Source organism: Callospermophilus lateralis, chromosome 16 (assembly GCF_048772815.1).
Source record: "Callospermophilus lateralis isolate mCalLat2 chromosome 16, mCalLat2.hap1, whole genome shotgun sequence".
NCBI lineage: Eukaryota > Metazoa > Chordata > Mammalia > Rodentia > Sciuridae > Callospermophilus > Callospermophilus lateralis.
Window position 1 is genome coordinate 77,010,139 of NC_135320.1, and position 20,359 is coordinate 77,030,497.

Consider the following 20,359-nt stretch of genomic DNA (forward strand, 5'->3'; position numbering starts at 1 on the left):
ATGAGACCCTGGGTTCATTCTCAAGCACCACAAAACAAAAACAAAACGCCCCTAACCTAGACACAGCACGTCTGGGTCCTGGCTGGCTGGCATTCTGCATGGGGACAGGCACCTCAGCACTGAGGACTCTGAAGCTGGCTTTTTAAATGTGGCTCTGGCTGCGCGAGGGAGGTAAGTGTCTGTTAATCACCCCCCCCCCCCCCCCCCCCCCCCCCCCCCCCCCCCCCCCGACAAGGGCAGCCGGAGCAGGATCTCATCACCAAACCCTGGGAACCCTCCACAAGGATTTCAGTTGACTCCTCAATTATCTCAATTGCAGTCAAAGACTCTGTGGTTCCAAGAGGAGGCCGGAGAAGAGAAGGAGGGACGCTGACGGTGTGCCCTCCCCTTGCTGCAGCTGTCACCCTTTGGCTCATTTGATCTTCCCAGCAGCCCTGTGAGGTGGCGACTTGTCCCCACTTACCAGAGGTTGGCCTTGAGTCCTGAGGCTGAAGAGGTCAAGGTCACAGCCAAGCAGGTGGGAGGGACTCCAACCTGGGTCTGGAGAACTTGACGTTTTTACCCTCTTCCGGCCTGTGCTTTCCACGTGGGTGGGTTCCGACTTGCTAGGCCAGCAAGAAGACATCCTCTTTCTTGGAGCAGCCATTTTGCTGGAGGATTTTTGCCAAGCAGGGTACAATCTGCTGGGCCAGGACTGGTTCCAGTCTGTGATTTTCACTGGTTGAGATTTATCAGGGGACTGCTCATGTGGTACCAAGAGCCACACAAGGTGCTTCACATGGATTAACACATGACTACCACCAGCAATAGTGTTGCCATATGTCTTTTGTAATTGAAGAGGCTGAGGCTCAGAAGGGGTAAGGGACTTGCCCAGAGTCACACAGCACAAGATCCATTTGCTAATTCACACACCCAGAGCTGTTAGCATGCAGGCTTTACTGCTCAGTTTTTAGAGTTGGGAGTTTGTAGTCCCAAATGCCATGTGGCATCCTGGAACAGAAAAAGGAAATTAGTGGAAAAACAACTAAAGTCTAAGTAAAGCCTAGAATTTAATAATAATGTACCTGAACATGGGTGCAGCACCAATAATCCCAGCTGCTCGGGAGGCTGAGTCAGAAGGATCCCAGATTTGAGGCCAGCTTTGGCAATTTAGCAAGACCCTGTCTCAGAATGGTAAAGATTCATCTCTGGGTTCAATCCTCAGTGCTACTCCACATATGTATGCATGTACACACACACACACACACACACAGACGCACGTGCACACACACACATGCACACATGCAGACACACAAAATGTACCAAAGTTGGTTTCTGAGTTGTGGCAAGAATACCACAGTAACAAAGTGATAGCATTAGAAGAAATGGAGTGGCAGATGTAGGGGGACTCCATTATCTTTGCAAAAAAAGATTGAGTCAGCACTTCTGCTCTTTTTAGCCAGGGAAACCAAGTCTGAGATGGGCTACATGCTGTGCTTGACTGCCCCCAGCCCTCTTCCTGGGTGGTGGCTGGAAGTTGTGGGTGATCTTCTAGAATGTTCCTAGAGCTGGAGGAGGTGAGTCTACGTGGAGCTACCATGGAATGTGCCAGAAACCTTTGTGGATGGATCCAGGACAGGGCACTTGGAAGAGCTGACTCCTGGGTCTGGCCTTTGGAGGGGGACTCTGGGCGCAGCTCCTTCAGGCCCGCCCTGGGTCCTTGCTCTCCATCAGCCCCGCTCAGGAGCATCCTGGCTGAGCTGCAGCCCCTGAACCCTCATTAGCAGGAAGGCCACAGGGGCCAGCAACGGGAGCAGGGTTTGGCCTCCGCCTGCAGAAGGAGGGATTCTGGGGAAGGGAGAGCTCAGATGGCCCGAGTGGATTTCTCATCCGAATTCCAGTTCAGGTGCTTGTGAGGCCCTGGGATGTGCTTCTTGCTCAGCAGGAGGCCTGAGCTCAGCTGTGTGTGTGTGTGTGTGTGTGTGTCTCGGGGTGCAGCACCAGTCCTCAGGGCCATGAGGCGACTTGTCCTCACTCTCCCCATGTTAGGACAGGAGCCTTGCCAAGAGAGAGGCCGTGGGAGTGAACTGATGGATGCTGTTTCACAACCCCCCACCCCTTCGCACTCAGCCTGTCGGGGACACCTTGCTGGGCAGTCCATAGCCGGCTTAAGGCACCAGAAAGGGACAGTTGGAATCATAATGATGACAAGAACCCACCTGAATGGAGTACTTATCTAACACCATTTGGGCACTTTGCAACTAGGTCTCATGTAAGTGTCAACTCTGTGAGGCAGGGATTTGCCTTTACCTCCTTTAGAGGTGAGTGCGCGAAAGCACAGGGTTTAAGTGACTCGCTCAAGGTCACATAGCAACTGGGATCTGAACACGGGGAGTCTCGTGCGGAGGATGTTCTCCTAACGCGTGACCTGCTGACCCCTTTGAGCACTGGCTCCCTGTTTATGTTTTATCCCGCCGTCGAGGTCCTCCTGCGCCAGCCTGTCTGTGTGGAGCATCTGACCTCTGTCAGGAGCAGCACTTCACATCTGACCCTTGGAGGAGCTGGCAGCCATCAGGGAAGCACTGGAACTTTGGGGTTAGCGGGAACTGGTGTCAAATCCCAACTTGATTAGTTAACGTTGTGACTCAGGTCACAGGACCCTCTGTGCTTCAGGTGCACCAAATGGAACAGCAGTGGTCACATCTGGGGCTGTGGCTGTGCAGTTCACACACGAAGCCATTGGAAGTCTCAGGAGCCACAGAGCAGGTGCCTGCTTCAGCAGATCCTTGGGTCCTGCCTAGGGAGGTCGGGCGAACTGGATTTGAATCCCAGCCTCACTCTCTGTTTGCTGGATCACCTTCAGGAAGTTGCAACACCTCTCTGAGCCACAATTCCCTCATCCCTAAAGGGTGCATGATAATGAGCGCTCTGCTGGGCTGCAGGGCAGGGCCTGGTTGGAGGGGGAGCGCAGCCTGGGATGGAGGCAGGGATTGGAGTTCCGGTTATCATTATTTCCCTCCCTCCTTGCTCTTTCTCCTCTGGTTTGCAGGTTTGTGGGGGATGGAGTGTAGACGGTTCCAGATCAGCTGGGAAGACAGGGAACAGCTCACCAAGCCCCAGTGGTCAGACTTCCAGGCCCCTGCTGACCTGGGTTTTAGTCCTGGGAAACAGAGAGCAATCTGTCTTCTCTGACCTTTCCAGCCACCAGCACCTCCAGTGTCTAGAAGGTTCCCTGGGGGGAGAAGGGAACTGGAAAGCACCATCTCCCAGAGGCCACCCTGACTCCCCAGTGGAGGCTTTGGGTTCCCACCAACAGAGCAGAGAGTCAGCTTCTGCTGAGGCACGAGTGGCAGAGTGGAACAATGAGAGGCCTGGTGTCACAGAGGCCTGGGCTTTAGTACTGGTACTGAGGGAGTGAACTAACCCACTTCAGCCTCAGTTGCTTAATCTCTCTCTCTCTCTCTCTCTCTCTCTCTCTCTCTCTCTCTCTCTGTGTGTGTGTGAGAGAGAGTGTTTGGGTATGTTGGATTGAACCAGGGACCATCTACCATTTAGCTACATCCCCAGCTCTTTCTATTTTTAAATTTTTGAGACAGGATCTTGCTAAGTTGCTCAAGGTCTCTCTTAGTTGTTGGGTTGGACTCAAACTTGTAATCCTCCTGCCTCAGCCTCCTGGATCACTGTTACAGGTGGGCACCATCATGCTTGGCTTCAGTTGCCTTATCTGTGTCATGGGTAGTAAAAGATCATGTCTGTGAAATATTTCCCACAGGCCTGACATGTACAAAATGTTCAGCCCATGCAGGCTGTCAAAAACTGGGGTTACAAAGCAAGTCAAAACCAGCTAGTTGATCCATTAAGAATGTGCTAAATAGCTGGGCAGGGTGGCACGTGCCTGTGTTTCTAATTATTTGGGAAGAAGAAGTGGGAGGTTCACTTGAGCCCTGGGTTCAAGACCAGCCTTGGCAACAACAGAGGGACGAAATTCTGTCTCAGGAAAAATGAATCAATCAATCAACAAAAGAGTGCTTCTCTTATGTAGGGGTGGGAATCTTGTTAGAATCCAGGTTCTGTTCATCAGGGCCGGGTGGGGCCCGAGACTGCATTTCCAGCCACCTCTCGGGTGAGGCTGATGCGCAGCCTATGAGCCACAGTTAGGGCTGCGTGGGATTGAAACCCGTTTACAGGGGCCTCCTGAGACCCGGTTAAGATGAGCAAGCTCCGGGTGAGCATGGTGTGCACCTGTCATCTCAGTGACTTGAGAGGTTGAGGCAGGAGGACCACAAATTGGAGGCCAGCTTTTCCATCTTAGCGAGACTGTCTCAAAATAAAAAACAAAAGGCTGTGGTGGAGCTTAGTGGTAGAGCACCCCTGGGTTCAATCTCTAGGACTCTCCCCACCAAAAAAAAAAAAAAAAAAAAAAAGTTGAGCTAATTCTTGCAAATGGATCTGGTGGGTACAGGGGAGGGAACGGAGAGGGACTGGATATTGCGTAGCTGCCTGGCTTCAGGCTTGCTGGGTGGCCTGTCTGTTGGCTCTCACTGCTCGGAGGGAGCTGAGCACCCCCAGTGTCCTGGGGGGAGCCAAGACCTGGCCACTAAGGGACTTGGTCCAGGACACACAGCTTCGTGGGGCTGGGCTGAGACGGGGGCTCAGCTCTTCCTGCCTCTGGTCCCATCACCTGGGGAGCAATGGCAGGACCTGGAAATAGTCAAGGGCCCCCTGGGCAGGCCACCGCCTCTTTCTGGAGAAAGAGGTGGCCTGGTGTACGTGACCTCTGCTCTCCCTCCCCAGCCTCCCCTTGGGAGAGCCCGTGTGAGATGCTCTTATTCAGAGTTCATCTGGCCCTGTCCCCCTCTGCTTCCTAATTTGGTGGTGACATTCTGGTTGCAGACGTATCAGTTTCACCCTGTGGAGTAAGGGACGTCAGTGGAACTGCAGGGTACAACCCTCTGTGCTACACAGACAGAAGGAGCTTAGCACCCGGGCCACACGGGACACTCCTCCAGCCCCGGAGGCAGGCCTCCCAGGTAGAGAAGGACACTTACGTGAACTGGCAGTCGCATGGGACCCACTTTCACCAGAGCCCAGTCGTGGGGCTCAGCCCCGGGCCTGAGAGCTACGGAGATTGGCTTGAACATGGAGAAGCAGGTGCATGGGCCTCCGTATCTCAGCTGGGCCTCGTGAGCTCATAGATTGCAGAAGAGCAAGTGGCCAGAGCCGAAATCTAGGGGTCTAAGCTTCAGCTCTGCTCCTTCCGATGTACAAGTAATTTAATCTCCCTGCACCTCAGTTTCCCTATCTGTAAAATGCCATTTATGGTCGTAGTCGTCTCCTGGGATTATGGAGGTTAAATGAGATAATATATGAGAAGTCCGTAGTGCCTGGGGCATGGTGAGCTCTCAGCCCCTGAAAGTGAGACTCACTGCACTGACCCATTTTGCTTATTGTTAGACTTAGCATCTAGGACAGTACTGAGCATGGGGTAAATAGTCACAAATATTGGTGCAATGATTGAATCAGGAAGCTTCTGGAAGAGAAGTTTTCAAACTGTGTTCCTGGGACCCTACAGCCCCTGAAGCCACTGTGGGAAAATGTCGGGGGTCTGAGAGGGAGCAGCAGCTTCCTGCCCTGACTGCTGCACAGAGCCTCTTGATTTTATTATTTTTGTGCGTGGTGTTGGGGATCCAACCAGGGATGCCCACGTGCTCGTCACACACTCTACACCGAGCTACATCCCCAGGCCTCATGCTTTATTTTTTATTTCTTCTTTTGAAACCAGGGACTGACTCCAGGGTCTCGGGGCGCTCTGCATACTCTCTACTCCTGAGCCACCCTGCAGCCAGCTTCTCAGAGGTACATGCTTTCATGTGGTTTCGTAGGTAACATTGGACTTGCAGGGAGTTTTCTGTTTGTGCTGTGCTCTCTGCTACTGAGCCATCTCCCCAGCCCCCGGGGGGAGACTGTGCAGCTGAAAAATGCTTTAAAAATCAATGACGTCTGAAATCTGATCCCTGGGCCACCTGAGGAGACTGCCTTGGGTGGGGATTAGGAATGCTGTTCCCACCCATGATCTGCAGGAAGCCCATGAAGTTTCAGTCCCTGTCCCAGGGGATTCCCATTTGTGCTAACAGTTGGCAAACGTGTGTCTGGTCATTTTAGGAATGGGGACGTGGAGGCCTTGTTGAGTGCCTGCTCAGGGTCCCTGGGTGAGCTTGGCGGGGCCAAGGCTGAGGACTAGACATGTCTCCTCCTGTGCTGCAGCTTCCGTCTTTCTCACGGATCTGGAGGCTGGGAAGCCCAAGACAGAGCGCCGGCAGGCTCCCCGTCCGGTGGGGGCCCACGTCCTGGTTCTGGGGCGGTGTCTCCTCTCTGTGCCCTCACGGGGCAGAAGGAGTGGGGGCTCTCTGAGCCCACTTCTGCAAGACGGATCATCCCCTCCACGAGGGCTGCACCCACGTGACCCAGTCACCCCCCAGGCTGGCACCTGGCAGTGGGGGGGACAGATGACTTTTGGGAGGCACAGAAACATTCAGTCTACAGCAGTAGGCAGTGGCTCGCAGAGACCCCTGCCACGTTATGAGACGGGGAGGGAACAGGGACCCCATCATCCCGACACTTGTAGGTGGCATCTTTCTGCCCCTAGAGCCTTGGCTTCACCCATCCCTCCCTCACGCAGGTGCTTGGTGGTGCTGGCTGAAAGGAGGGAGGAGGATGAACGGAAGTTGCTCTTGCAGAGAGAGAAAAACGAAGGATGCACCATGTAATGGAGGACTAAGTGCTATGAGGAAAATAAGACCAGCTGAGGTTGGCATGATTGGGAGCTGGGAGACTATTTTAGATAGAATCAGGAGGAAAAATAGGCCGCCTCTTAGGAAGCGTATTTGAGTTAAGACCTGAGTTATGTGAAAGACCGAGTCTCCTGGGGGAACAGCATTCCAGGTGAGGGAACAGCAAGTGCGAATGTCCTGGGGCAGGAAGGACCTGATGTGGGAGGAACGGCTAGGGCTGTGTGAGCCCTAAATAGACAAGCTGTGAAACTTCCTAGAACAGTTCCTGGAACACGCTGGCTATCACTACGATTGGTGTCATTTTGTCTTCACGATGACAAGGACCACTCCCATTTGGTTTACTATTATTTTATTCAGTTTTATTTTAACAGTCAGAATTAGTGAGGTGCAATTTCCCTATCCTAAAATTAACCCTCATTGACTGTACAGGTAGGTACGGTTTGAGAAACGGGCCCGCCTGGAAGTCCCACCACCATCACCCTATTGGACGCCTCCACCACCTCAGAGATTCTCCGCTGCCCTCTGTGGCCGCCTCCTCCCCCCAGGCAGAGTGCCTGGCACTTACCCAACTCTGTCTCTGGAGTTTGGGAGCCCCCTGTGCAAGGGCACCTTCCTACCCTCTTCACTGTCAGGCATGCTGCTTTCTAGACCCACCCAGCCGCTCATCTTGCTCTTTTTGATTCTCCAGCAGGGTCCAATGTGTGGCTGAACCACCTACTATTTATACCCACCTTTAGACAGACACCAGGAGGCTTCCAACGGAGATTGCTGCAAAGCTGCCACAAACACTCGCGTGTGTGCTGGGTGAGGCCGCAGGTCTTCATTTTCTTGGGTTAAGACCCAGGAGTCGCAGTGCTGGGTCACATGTTTAGCTTGATTAGAAACAACAGGATGGTTTTCCAGAGTGGGGGCACCGCTGCGTCCCTGCTGCGTCCCCACTGCGTCCCCACTGCGTCCCCACTGCGTCCCCACTGCGTCCCTACTGCATCCCCACTGCGTCCCCACAGGGAGTGCCTGAGTTCTGCAGTTGCTGATATTCACGGACACTTGGGATTGTTGGATCAATTTGTTCATCTCCGGCCAACCCTCCAAACATGGGATTCTGTGTCAGAGATTCAATCAATTCAATTTGGGTCCTGTTTTGGTTCCCAGAACCCAAAACAAAAACAAAACAAAACAAAACAAAAACCAACAAAACAAAACGCAGAAAAAAAACTGGTTCTCACTAAATTGCCCAAGCTGGCCTCATACTTTTGATTCTCCTGCCTTAGCCTCCCAAGTGGGTGGGATTACAGAGGGTGGACTGCCATACTAGGCTCCACTGAGTCATTTTGAAGACATTAATGGAGCTAAATAATCAGCATTTGATGTTTTGCATAAGAGACAGGAGCATCTGCAGATGTGGAGATCCACGGGGGCTCGGGTGGGTCCTAGAACCATCCCTGGTGGAGACTGATTCTAACATGGATTGATTTGCATTCAGCCTTTCCAGTGGACACCTGGGGCATCTCATAGGGTCTGATTCCCTTTTGCTGAAGACTAATGAGGCCGAGCATCTTTTTCCAACCCTTATTTGCCATCCATGTCTCTTCTCTGGTGAACTAATTCCTCCGGGATTTTGCCTATTTTAAATTGGAAATTTCTTTTCTTATTGAATTGTAGTTCTTTTTTTTTTTTTTTAAATATATCCCAGATGCAAGTTTTCCAGTCCAGCATACATTTTGCAAAGAGATCCTCCAGTCTACAGCTTGCCTTTTCACCGTCTCAAAGAGTGTCTTTTGAAGAGGTGAAGTTCTATAATTTCATATAAAAGCCCAGCTTATCAAAATCTTCTTTTATGGTTTGCATATTTTTTATTCTAAGAAATTTTGCCTTACCTATGGTGACGAAATTGTATTCTATATTCATTTTATTCTGGAAGTTTCACAGTTGGAGCTTTTACATCTAGATTGGTGATCCATTTTGGGTCATTTTTTTTTTTTTTTAGGTGACATGTGACTTAGGGCCAAGGCTCGGCTCTGAGATTGGCTCATACCATTTGCTGAAAGATCTGCCTGAGGAATCACAAGGCTTTGCCCAGCGTTCTGTGCGGGGCAGAATTTCCAGTCCCATGGGAGTGTTGCCAGAGAAGGGTGAGGATTCAGACTGTGGAAGTCCTTGAGTGGGGAACGGGACTCCGAGTGGCCTGCCTCGGTGGCCCTCTGGGTGATGAAGTCACCGGCCCCAGGTCAGCACGCAGGCCAGCCGGGGAGGTGCCTGCCCGGGCGTTTCTCTTGGTGTTCTCAGAGATTTGTACTGGTCTTGCGTAAGCTGCAGATTAGGAAAGCATTAGGTAAGGAGAGTGGCCCGAGCGGATTACACACCAGCCTGGCGCGGGGCCAGGAATGCGGCCTGCAGGGAAGGCCTTGCCCAGGGAGTCCAATAGAGCTGGCGCCAGGGCAGGGACGACTTCCCCTCTCCTCCTGCAGCCAGAGCGGAGGCTCTGCTGGGTCTGGCTGGGCTCTGCGCTGGAGAAGCGGGGTCTTTGGAACCTCCTTCATGCCTCCTGGCCTTGGAGGTGGAAGTGGGGAAGGCCCTCGGGAACTGCACAATAGATCCCACTGGAAGGAGGAGGCGCATTGTAGAGGCCTGGGGTCTGGAGGAAAGTAAGCACCAGATAAATATCACTCCTAGCCTCTGGCCCCTCCAGGACCCACCTTGCCCCACTTAGATGTTGGTCCATGGTCCTGACCTGGGGACCCTGGAGGGACCCACAGGAAGTGGCTCCTTTGATGTGCCATACTGTCGTGACTCATGTTTTCAATTGAGCCTCTGCTGTGAGTTCACAAGTTCTCTCACTCATGGGGCCTGGGTAGGATCCCTGTCCCCTAAGTGCTTGCACTCAGATTGTGGAAGACGCCCACTCCAGATACCGCGAGGGTGGGAAATTTTGCCGAGAGGTTTCTCTGGGCCAGACGTGTCATCGAGGGTCTCCAGACATCATTAGATTCATTTTACAGCAACTCTGGAGGAGTGGACTGGTGATGTCTGCTCCTCATGTAGAAACTGGAGCTCAGAGAGGTTAGTGACTTACTTCTAGTTGCACAGTTATTGTGAGAGGCAGCGTGGGAATTGGAGACCGTCAGGCTCTGTAGCATGTGAGCTTTCATTAATCACGTTGCCACAGTATGTGCAAAGAGCTCAGCTGGGGACTGTGGGGCTCCCTGAGGGCAGTGAGCAGCAGTGTCCAACTGCAGATCCCTGGTGTCTGCTGAAGGACAGACAGAGGTGACTGAGACACTGAGGTAATGCACATGGGGCAGTGGGTCCCGGGGCGTCTGGGTAGCTTTCGTGGAGGACGGGGCATGAGATGCCGGTTCGGAAGGATAGAAGCCGGCAGGTATCGGGGGTGGGGGTGTGGATCTTGGAGGGTGGGGACAACCTCAGTGGGAGTCCCGTGATGGAGCCGTAATGACAGCGAACACAGTGACGGCTGTGTCAGCCCCACTCTCTTTTTCGTTTGGGTCCTGGGGATTGAACCCAGAGATGCTCTCCACTGACCTGCATGCCCAGCCCTTTCAGCTTTGTCCTTGTGAGACAGGGTCGTGCTCAGTTACCCAGGCTGGCCTTGAACTGGAGATGGACCTGCCTCAGCCTCCCCGGGGGCCGGGGTGACAGGTGTCCGCCACTGCATCTGGCTGACCCTCACTGTCTGGATGGCTTCGTCGGCTCCCGGGGGGTCTGCTACCTGTCTGCCTTGTGGGGTTCTCAGAGCTGTCTTGAGGCCAAGGGAAACAGTGCCCCCGAGCACCCGGGCAGCTGTTGTGCTCGTGCCCACGTACAAACGGGGCTAGGTCCCCTGGGGAGAAAGCTGACGCCTCTGGGAGTTTTCTCACCTGCCAACAGCACACTGGCTTCTGCTTTGCCTCTGAGGACAGCGGACTCATCCCCTTTTCTACCGCTGTCCACCTGGGGGAGCGAAAACTACAGTGCTCCAGGCCAAATCAAAAAATGCCCACTCCCACTTAATTCAGCAAACCTCGAGGCCCTGTGCCAGGCACGGGGTGTGGCTGCACTAGGACCCAGGTCCTGTCTTCTGGAGGCTCTCAGGTTAGCACTAGATAAAGCCCACTGGGATGGGGTATTGCTGTCCACTGAAGTTCATTGCTTCTCCCGTTGGCGGGGCGGCACCTTGTTCAACACAGGAGTGGTCATTTCACTTGCCTTGAATAATGACTGTGAGCAGAACACAAAGCCTATTACTTCTGGGTAGAAGCCTTAAAACTAACTCCTTGTTTCATACAGTTTTCTTTGCCCTCTCTTATGACAGACAGATATGCCCCCAGAAACAGGCTACAGCGTTTCAGTTGGGGACCAGGGTGAAGATGATGCTGAACAGAGCAGCTGCCAACCTGTGTTGGACATTTAGGGTGAGTGAGAAATAAACCTTTGCTGCTGTAAGGCACTGGACTTTGGATGTTGTTACTGCAGCATAACCTAGCTCATCCTGACTAACTTACCCTTAAACAGCTCACCAGAGCATGGAGGAAAGTGCTGGAAAATAGATGAATGGTGTTCTGTGGGAACATAGAGGAAGGAAGCAGGGAGCAGAGATTAACCCCACAGGGATCTCTTCTACTCATTTACTCCTTCCAGTGAATGTGGTAGAAATCATCTTCACATAACAACTGAGAGATGTTAAATTCCAGGTCGTTCAGTTTGCCATGAATGGGTCTGCTGTTTCAGTTTTGGTTTTCCTGATACCTACACCTGGACTTAGAAATTTTATTAATGGTAGCTAACATTTTTGTAGCACTTTCTATGTGTTAGGACAGTGTTCTAAAAGCTGTGTGTGAATTAACTCCCTGACTCTTACATCAAACCTGTGAGGTGGGTATGTATCATCCCCAGTTTACATTATAGGGAAACGGAGGCCACTGACTGCCCCAGTCACCCAGCTGGCATCTGAAGCCTGGAAGTCTGGGGCCATTGCTCTGGAAGCCAGGTTCCCTCATGCTCCCCGAGGCAGCAGGTGAGCCCTGAACTGCCCGGCGGCAGCTCTGCTTGGGCCAGCTCTCCAGCAGCCCTGGTCAGCCGTTGTGTTTCAGTGGCCACCTGTCAGCCCACAGCTCCTCACTGTCCCTTCAACCTTCCTGGATGTCTTGTGGGCACCACAAATTCCAGCCCCCCGTCGGTCAGCCTCTTCCCCAAGCCCCGGGGATCTCCTGCAGGAAGCGTGTCCCGCGGCACCGGTGCCTCTGCCTTTGCCTCTTCCTGTTGCTGATCCTCTTTCTAGAACATCCTTCTCCTGCTGGTGAACGGCCACTGTTCGCCAAGACTGAGGGCAAGAGCAGCTTTAGGCATGAGAGCCCCAAATCTGGAAGCAGCACAGGTGCCATTGACTGGTATCGTGGACCTGAAACGTCCCCTAAGGGCCCGTATGTGCAAGGTGGCGGCCAGATTGGCGCTGTTGGGAGGCGGGAGACTGTGTGTGGGGGGGGCTGGTGGAAGGACGGTAGGCCCCCAGGTGTGCCTGGAAGGGTATATTGGGACCCCAGCTCCTTCCTCTCGCTTTGCTTCCCACGAGGCTAGCAGCTTTGCTCCGCCATGTGCCCCTGCCTCGATGTTCTGTCCCGCCACAGGCCAGCGACACTGAAATGTCTGAAACCCAGAGCAGGAGGCCTCGACTGTCAAGCCTCAGTGAACCCCCACTGGTCCACAGAGCGTGGGTGGCCTTGGCACCCAGCCTGCTTTGGCGTGAGGTTCTTATAGTCACTGCATCCCCTCCCCATCCTGCACCTTGGGATGTGACCCTAAGCCCCAGGGTCAGAGGGCCCTGTTTGTCTTTCTCAGTGATGTTTCTCCAGTGCCCAGCCCAGAGCTGGTCAGGCAATAAAATCACAAAAATTCTTTTTCTTCACTAGACTTTTGAACACCTGGAATAACAAATTGTTAGTTGGTTGCTGAAAATATTAAATGAAACGGAGGGCAGCCCACGCGTGGATCATTTCCCCCAATACTTTTAACCTTAAATGATAGTGTGGGGAAGCCCAAGAGAGGCCAAATCTCTGATACGTTCAAGTCCTGGTGAGTACATTTTTCGGGGAAGGTTACCAACATTTTGGAGGGTGCTCTGTGGCATGTTATTAAAAAAAAAAAAAAACAATATTTTTTAGAACAGTTTTAGGTTTCCAGGAAAATTGCTAAGATAACAGAAAAACTCCCCTCTGCTCTGCACACGGTTTTCCCCAATACTAGCATCTCACATTGAAATGCTACGTTTGCTATAATTAATGAACCAATATCAATATATTATTATCAACTAACACCCGTCAATTGTTTAGATTTGCTTAGTTTTTATGTAACATGCTTTTCTTCTCCCAGGATCCCACGTTATATTGTCCCCTCCAGCTCTACTTGACTGTGTGGGTTTCTCAGACTCTCCTTGTTTCTGAGGCCCTTGGTAGTTTGGAGAGGTACTGGCAAGTATTTTTTTTACCCTGTCTTTTCTTTTGATACTGGGGATTGAACTCAGAGGCAGTCAACCACTGAGCCACATCCCCGGCCCTATTTTGCATTTTATTTAGGTCTCACAGAGTTGCTTAATGCCTCATCGTTGCTGAGGCTGGCTTTGAACTTGCCATCCTCCTGTCTCAGCCTCCTGAGCTGCTGGGATCATAGGCGTGCATCACTGTGCCCGGCTGCACTATCTTTTCACTGGGATTTATTCAACGTCTTTCTCACGGTTGACCAGGGTTGTGGGTTTGGGAGGAACACCACAGAGGTCAAGAGCTGCACTTATTTTTCAGATCTAAATTCTGCCTGTGACTTCGGATGAGAATGTGTCACAGTTGACAGTCTACGATTCCTTCTAAGGGGAAAGAGGGCTTGATCCTCAAATGGGAAATGACAAAACAGAACAAAGTCACAAGCATGTTTTCTGTCTGCAACTTCATCCTCTCCCACACCCAAACCAACAACACTGCAATTTCTGGGTATTGGTAGTACTTTCTAGGTGAATTAAACTGACTCAGAGGGAGCCAGGAAGCTGTTGCATAGACAGCTCATCCTGGATCAGCCCCTTCCTGCTGTCATGTTTTCTTCCTGAGCAAATCATCTAAGGATCAGAAGGTGGAGAAAGGATTCTGTTCTCCAGGGTCTGCCCAACCAGGGTCCCTCACGCCTCTCTCCTTTCTTCGACTACACATTTTTAAAACCCTTGCTATGATCTCGGAGCCATGCTTGGGCCGTAAAGATGACGGAGACCGGGCTCTACGTAGCAAGTGTCGGGGGTTTGGAGAGAGAGTGAGTGAGAGCTGCCACAGGTCACAGGTCTTGGAGAGCTGGGCACACCCATGGAGGGGAGGTCACCACTTGGGTGGGCATGAAGCCTGCCAGTCAAATGTAGCTGGGCAGAACAAGATGCCCATAGAGTGAGCCTGTTAACAGGCAGGACAGGCTCCGCCTGTAAGGGGACAATAAACGCAGGATTTAACAAGGTCCATCTTTCCCCAGATACCACTGGTTTTGAGTGAGTGAGAGGTGACTTTTCACTTGCAGGTCTGCCTGTGTGATGATGCTCAGGCTCAGCTGGGGGAGGTGACCCAGCTTAATCAGAGTCTGTGACACGGTTTACCAACCCCAATCCTTAAATCCTTGGCTCTTTTCCACATGGCTCATGTCAAACTCCCCCCTCGGTGAGGGCAGGACCGTGCTTTGCCAAGCACTCCAGGTCTCCAGCCAGTAGGTCCGGGTTTGGTTTCATATTAATGAAAATTGCCTCCATTTGGATGATGGACACAGAAAGCCAGTTCCTGTACTTTCTGTATTTGGTCTCATCCAAACTTCAGTGGAGCACGAGACAATGATGACACTGATGAGAGTTATTAATTACTGAGCAGTTATTATGTGCCAGGTTGTACAAAGGGCTTGGCACGGAACTTAAGTTCTACATTAATCCTGTGAGCGCCCAAGTCTTAAGCACAGAACTGGATTGATCTTGACCTCTGTGTGTACCCACATAACCACCACCTAGGATAAGATGTAGGGTGGTCCTCCCAGGCTGTCTCAGGGCCGAGCCTCCTCATGACTATCCCCCCACCCCAGCCAAGGAGTCCTCTCTTCTTTCATCACTGTGGATAAGTCCTGTGGCTCATTTAAAAAAAAAAAAATCTTGGAGTTGATGGAGCACTTGCCTAGCATGTGAGTCACTGGGTTCGATCTTCAGCACTAATAAAACAAACAAATGAATGAATGAATGAATGCTTAAAGACAGGTATTATGCCCATCTACAACGTAAAAAAATTAAGTATCTTATTTTGGAATTAAAGTGAAATTGACATTCATAAAAATCAGCCCCTTTGCAGTGGCCTGCCGTGTTCTACAGAGCTCGGAAACCTCACCTCTGTCTCCAAAACACTTTTGTCACCTTGCGAGGAAACCCCGAACCCATTCAACACTTAGCTTGTTTTTGAACGTCCCGTAAGTGAATCATGCAGGGCGTGCCCTCCTGGGTCGGAGAGTCACCCGTGTTGTGTGTGCGGTGCCAATATTACCCTGGTTTTATAGATGAGGAAACTAAGGCCAGAGTGGTGGAGTGACCCGCCCAGGGTGGCTCAGCGGGCCGGTGGTGGAGCCGCGATCCCGGCGGTGGGGCCTGGAGCCCTGTTTCAGGAGGGTGCACCACGTTTCCCAGGAAAGAGCCAACTCCAGGGAATGAGCATCGCTGGCCAGGATTTCAGTGCAGCCTGCAGCCCGCAGCCCAAGCCGGTGGCCCAACCGCCACCTGTTTTCCCACTGGCCAGCTGAGCGCCGTGGGGCCTCTATGGAGGGCCTCTATGGAGGGCCTCAGTTCCCAGCCTCAGTAAAGCCTTCTGCGCCTTGGCTGGGCTGAGAGGGCTTGACTGAGAGCCTTCAGGCACCGTCCTAGGTTTTGGTTGACCTTATGACACCGAGGTTCTTTAGGAATGTGGTCGGAGCTGGGTTGGCCCTGGAGAGAGCTGGCCCTATTTGGGGTGGCCAGTGGGGGCCCAGCCCTTCCGGTTCTCTTTGGGTGTTTGTAGAGGTTTAGTATTTCCTGTGCTTGACCCCATCCAGGGTCACCAGGACAGACACCTAACATCCAGGGGCTCTGAGTCAAGGGAGTGCACCTTCTGAAATACCCCGTCCCCGCCTGGTGACCCCGGTCCTGCATCCTCTGATGAAGCCTTCCGCAGGACGCTCTGCGATCACTTGGGAAGTCACCTTCTGAGATGGGAGGAGAGAAGCAGGTCAGGGGCTGGGGATGAGGGGCGGGCGCCTGGTTGAAAGGTGCCCTTATTTCTCCGGTGACAGTGTCTTTTCATCTCTGAAGTTGGCCTTGTAGCGTTGCCCCTACGAATGAGTGTGAGGAGAGGTCACGTGGTGGACTGTCAGAGTTCGCCACTGTCACCTTCGTCCTTGTCGGGCACCGGGTTCCCGGAGCGGCTGGATGCTCCTCCCCTCCTGGGCCTCTCTACACACCCCAGGAAGAGTGGACTTGGGGCGTGGCGTCCCCCAGGATGCAGTCTTCCCCTCCAGCCTGCTTGGATCCCAACCCTTCCCTTTCCAAGTAATTTCTCAGGGGCAACAGAGGTGGAATGTTCCAGAATGCTCTGCAGGCCAGAGGTGGCTTGCCGGAACAGTTGCCTGGATTACAGCCTCTTCCCCGATCAGCAAATCATGTGAAACAAAGTGCCATCCGCTGTGAACCCTGAATGTGGGGAAAACGCTGACACCCAGGGCCCATGTCCCTAAAGCTGACGTTTCTCATGGATAGCGAATTCCTGAGTGCGGGCAGCCGGCCAAGACCGGGAACTCATTAGCTGGGGATCATCAGGCGGGACTGGGATGCGGAGGCAGCTGGGGGACAGGACAGGGGCGACCTGCCTCTGATGGCCGTCACCAGGTAGCCCAGGCTGTTTCTAAAATACGTGGGGGTCAGGGACCCCTTTCAGCTCCCCAACAGCTCCCACCTGCCCTGGGAGCCCTCTCCCCACAATCCGGCAATGACAGTCTGGGTGCTGACCCAGCAAGAGCACTGTGGACCAGGTCCAGCTGGGACCTGACCCTTATTTGGGTGGATCTGGGAAAAATGGTCACGAATACCGTCCACTCAGTGCCCCTGCTGGCTCCTGGACCCATTCCCTCCTTAAGCCCCAGGAGGACGCTGTCTGCAGCCCTGGGCTCCAGCTGTCTTCCTGCTTCCTGAGACTTCGCCCTCTGAGCATCGAGGAAATGAGTGAGGCCCATCACTTCCCATTCAGAGGCCCCTCCCCCCTCCCCTCCCCCTCCCCTCCCCCGCCTCCCCCCAGCCTCCCCAAGGTCGCCAGCTTTCTCCTTCCCTCCTTCCTCTTTTCTGCAGCATTTCCTGGTTTTCCCAAACAGAATGAGTCCCGTCCATCTCTGTGTTCCCATTACACTTAGAAGCCACCTATCTGTGACTTCAGCTTACTTTATGAACCGTGATGTTTTCCTCTTATGCCTGCACAGAGGAGGAGAGGTTGTGAATATTTCCTTCTCTCTTTTTGCTTCGAGCTAAGAGCCCAATTTGTGGTTCCCTTGATGAAGTGATCCGTGCGAGTTTTTTGAATTAATTTTGTTCCTGGCTTCATCTCTTTCTTTTATTTTTTGGTGATACTAGGAGCCAAACCCAGGACTTGAGGATGCTAGGACATATCTAGCACTGAGCCCCTGATCCTTCAAGGTCTTGCTAAGTTCTGAGGCTGGCCTCAAACTTGTGATCCTCCTGCCTCAGGCTCCTGAGTTGCTGGGATGACAGGCGTGCTCCATTGAGTCTGGCCCTGATTTAATTTTGGATTCAGCCTCTTTGTGTATGGTGCTGGGACTGAACCCAGAGCCTTACACCTGCTAGACAAATGCTCTACCACGGAGCTACATCCCAGATTCATGTTCAGCCTTCCTTTCCTCCATTTCTTCATTTACATATAGTATCCTCATTATATTTATCTATGTGACCAACCTCAATTTTTTGCATTATCAATTTTAATGAAGTATGATTTATACAAATAAAATCCATCTATTTTAAGTTTTCAATTTGATGAATTTGACAACTGAGTATACATGTAATCACTACCATATGATGATATGAAACACATTTCTACCACCCTAAAATTCCCTTGTCTCTTTTCCAAGTGAGTGTGCCACCCACTCTGGTTCTAGGTACCACGGATCTGCTTTCAGCCACCACAGATTTATCTGCTTGTTTCTTATAAATAGGACCATGTGGCATTGGCTGCATTCACTTGGCATAGTGTCTTTGAGATGTGTGCGTGCTTTGTGTACACCAGCAACGGTTCCTTTTTATGGCCATGTAGTATTCCACTGTCTGGAATTTGTTTCTCCAGTCACCTGTTGATGACTCCTTAGCTATTTCTAGTTCTAGACTATTTTGAATGAGTAAGATCAGGTTTCGGAAGCAAGGACAGAGCATGAAGTGGGTGTTGGGCAAACCACAAGCTCATTCACCATTCACAAAATTCACCATTAAAGGCTTCACATGGGGCCTGGCATTTAAGGCTGCTAAAGACTCGCCTGGTTGGTAGGAAGGGAGTGTGGGGAGAGGCCGATCAACAGGTACCAAGCTGTAGTTAGATAGGAGAAAGAAGTTCTGCAGTGCTATCGCTCAGTAGTTAAAGATAGTACTGTCTATTTTTAAAAAGCTAAAAGAAAGGATCATGAATGCTTTCACCACCAAGAAGTGATGAATGCTTGAAGCTGGGCTCAGGGCTGCACACACCTATAGCCCCAGCGACGCGGGGGACTGAGGCAGGAGGACTAAGCCTGAGCAGCTTAGTGAGACCCTGTCTCAAAATAAAAAATATAAGGAGGCCCAGGGGTGTGACTCAGTAGTGGAGCAGCCCTGCGTTCAAGCCCCTGTACAAAGAAGAAAGGAAAAGAAAGTTTGGGCATTGCACAGTGTATACACGTATTCAAATGCCACAGAGTGCCCATGAGTATGCCCAATTTGTGTATCAGTTAAAATTTTTAAAATTAAAAAGAAAAGAAAGAAAGGTGTAGTTGGGTTGATTTTAGCAGCTCCCTGCCTGGGACACGGAGTTGGACTGTGAATCACAGAAGTAGGAGTCTCAGTTCCAGCCCCGGGCGTCTCCATCACCTGATCTTTAATAGGCCATTGAAATTTCAGAACCTCCGCTCCCCGGCTCTGTGGAATGGGACGGAATCTTTCTAAATCACCCCAGTGTCTCCCTGACATTGTGAACACTTGGCAAAACATGTAGCATCCGTCACGACGGGTGACCGTGGAGCCCCTGAAGACGGAACTGACCCTTCCAGTCTTGAGTTCCTTTTCCTCCTTTCTGTGTCCCCTGGGGCCGAGGAGGCCTCACCAGCTCAGGGGGGATTGAGACAGTGTCCACCTCCTGCCCGTGTCTCAGCTTCTCTCCTGCAGAGAGATCCACCAAAGGCAGGGATTCTCCCGTGTCCCCCCCCTCCCTTGCCGGGGCACCAGAGCAGTCGCTGGAACTCTGAGTTTATCCCACGGATGTTCACCTAGCCATCCCCCAGGACGGTGTCACAGGTTAGTGTCACAGGTTAGTGTCACAGGTTAGTGTCACAGGTTAGTGTCACAGGTTACTGGGGCTCTTTAATGATTTTTTTCTCCGTTACTCATGAGTCAGAGTTGTCCACGTTTGACTGCTCAGTCTTACTGCTTCTACCCCCAGCTCAGCACAACCCCCGGATTCTGCCTCCTTTCTGTTCTGAGCCCCATTTTCTCCCTTTCTTCTTGTGACCCTTTAGAGCATCCTGGTGTCCCCGTCTTGATATTATCACCCGCTCTAACTGGCTTTGGCTTGTCAACGTGGTTCCTCTTCTTTTCCCTTGTTCCTAACTCATTCACCCAAAGCTCTCCGTGTGGCTCTGTTCCCCATGACTTATGCAAATTCAGTAACCCCCCCCCAGAACAAGCTCCCTGGGTGGGTAAGGTCTTTCCTTTCTGGTGTTCTTCCGGGGTTTCCACATCCGTCCTGACATTCCTGACAGCCCCCAGGGCACCTCTTGCTCATTTCCCCTCCTTTAGTTATTCTCTTGTCGTCTTCAACTGTCAGCCCCTCTTCCAACTAACGTGTGTGTGTGTGTGAGTGTGGCCACTTTTCTGGCCGCACCCTGCTTCTCTCCTTCATGTCCACTCCACTGAGCAGTTCATTCTGCTTCTGCTTGTTGATGATTGCCAGATGGATATTTCCAGTTCGGATCTCTTTCCTCCCAACGTGGAAGTGGAACCACGGGGAGGTCAAGCAATGTGCCCACGTTGTGTACCCATTAAGGGGATGAATGTGATTGACGGCTGTTAGTTCACTGCAGGGGGGAGGTGCACCAAGGGCTGACATTAATCGAGAGCTCCCTATGTGCCCAGAAGTCATTGACCTGGGCCTCAGTCAGTGTCATCTCATTTAATCCTTTGTTATCTCATTAATCCCCATGATATAGGTCAGGAGATGGAGGCCCAGAGAGGTGACATAAATTGCTGTTGGTTACACAGCCGGTCAGTACTGCAGCTGGTCTTTAAGTCCAGGCTTTCTGATAACAAAGTTGGGGCACTCTCTTCTTCA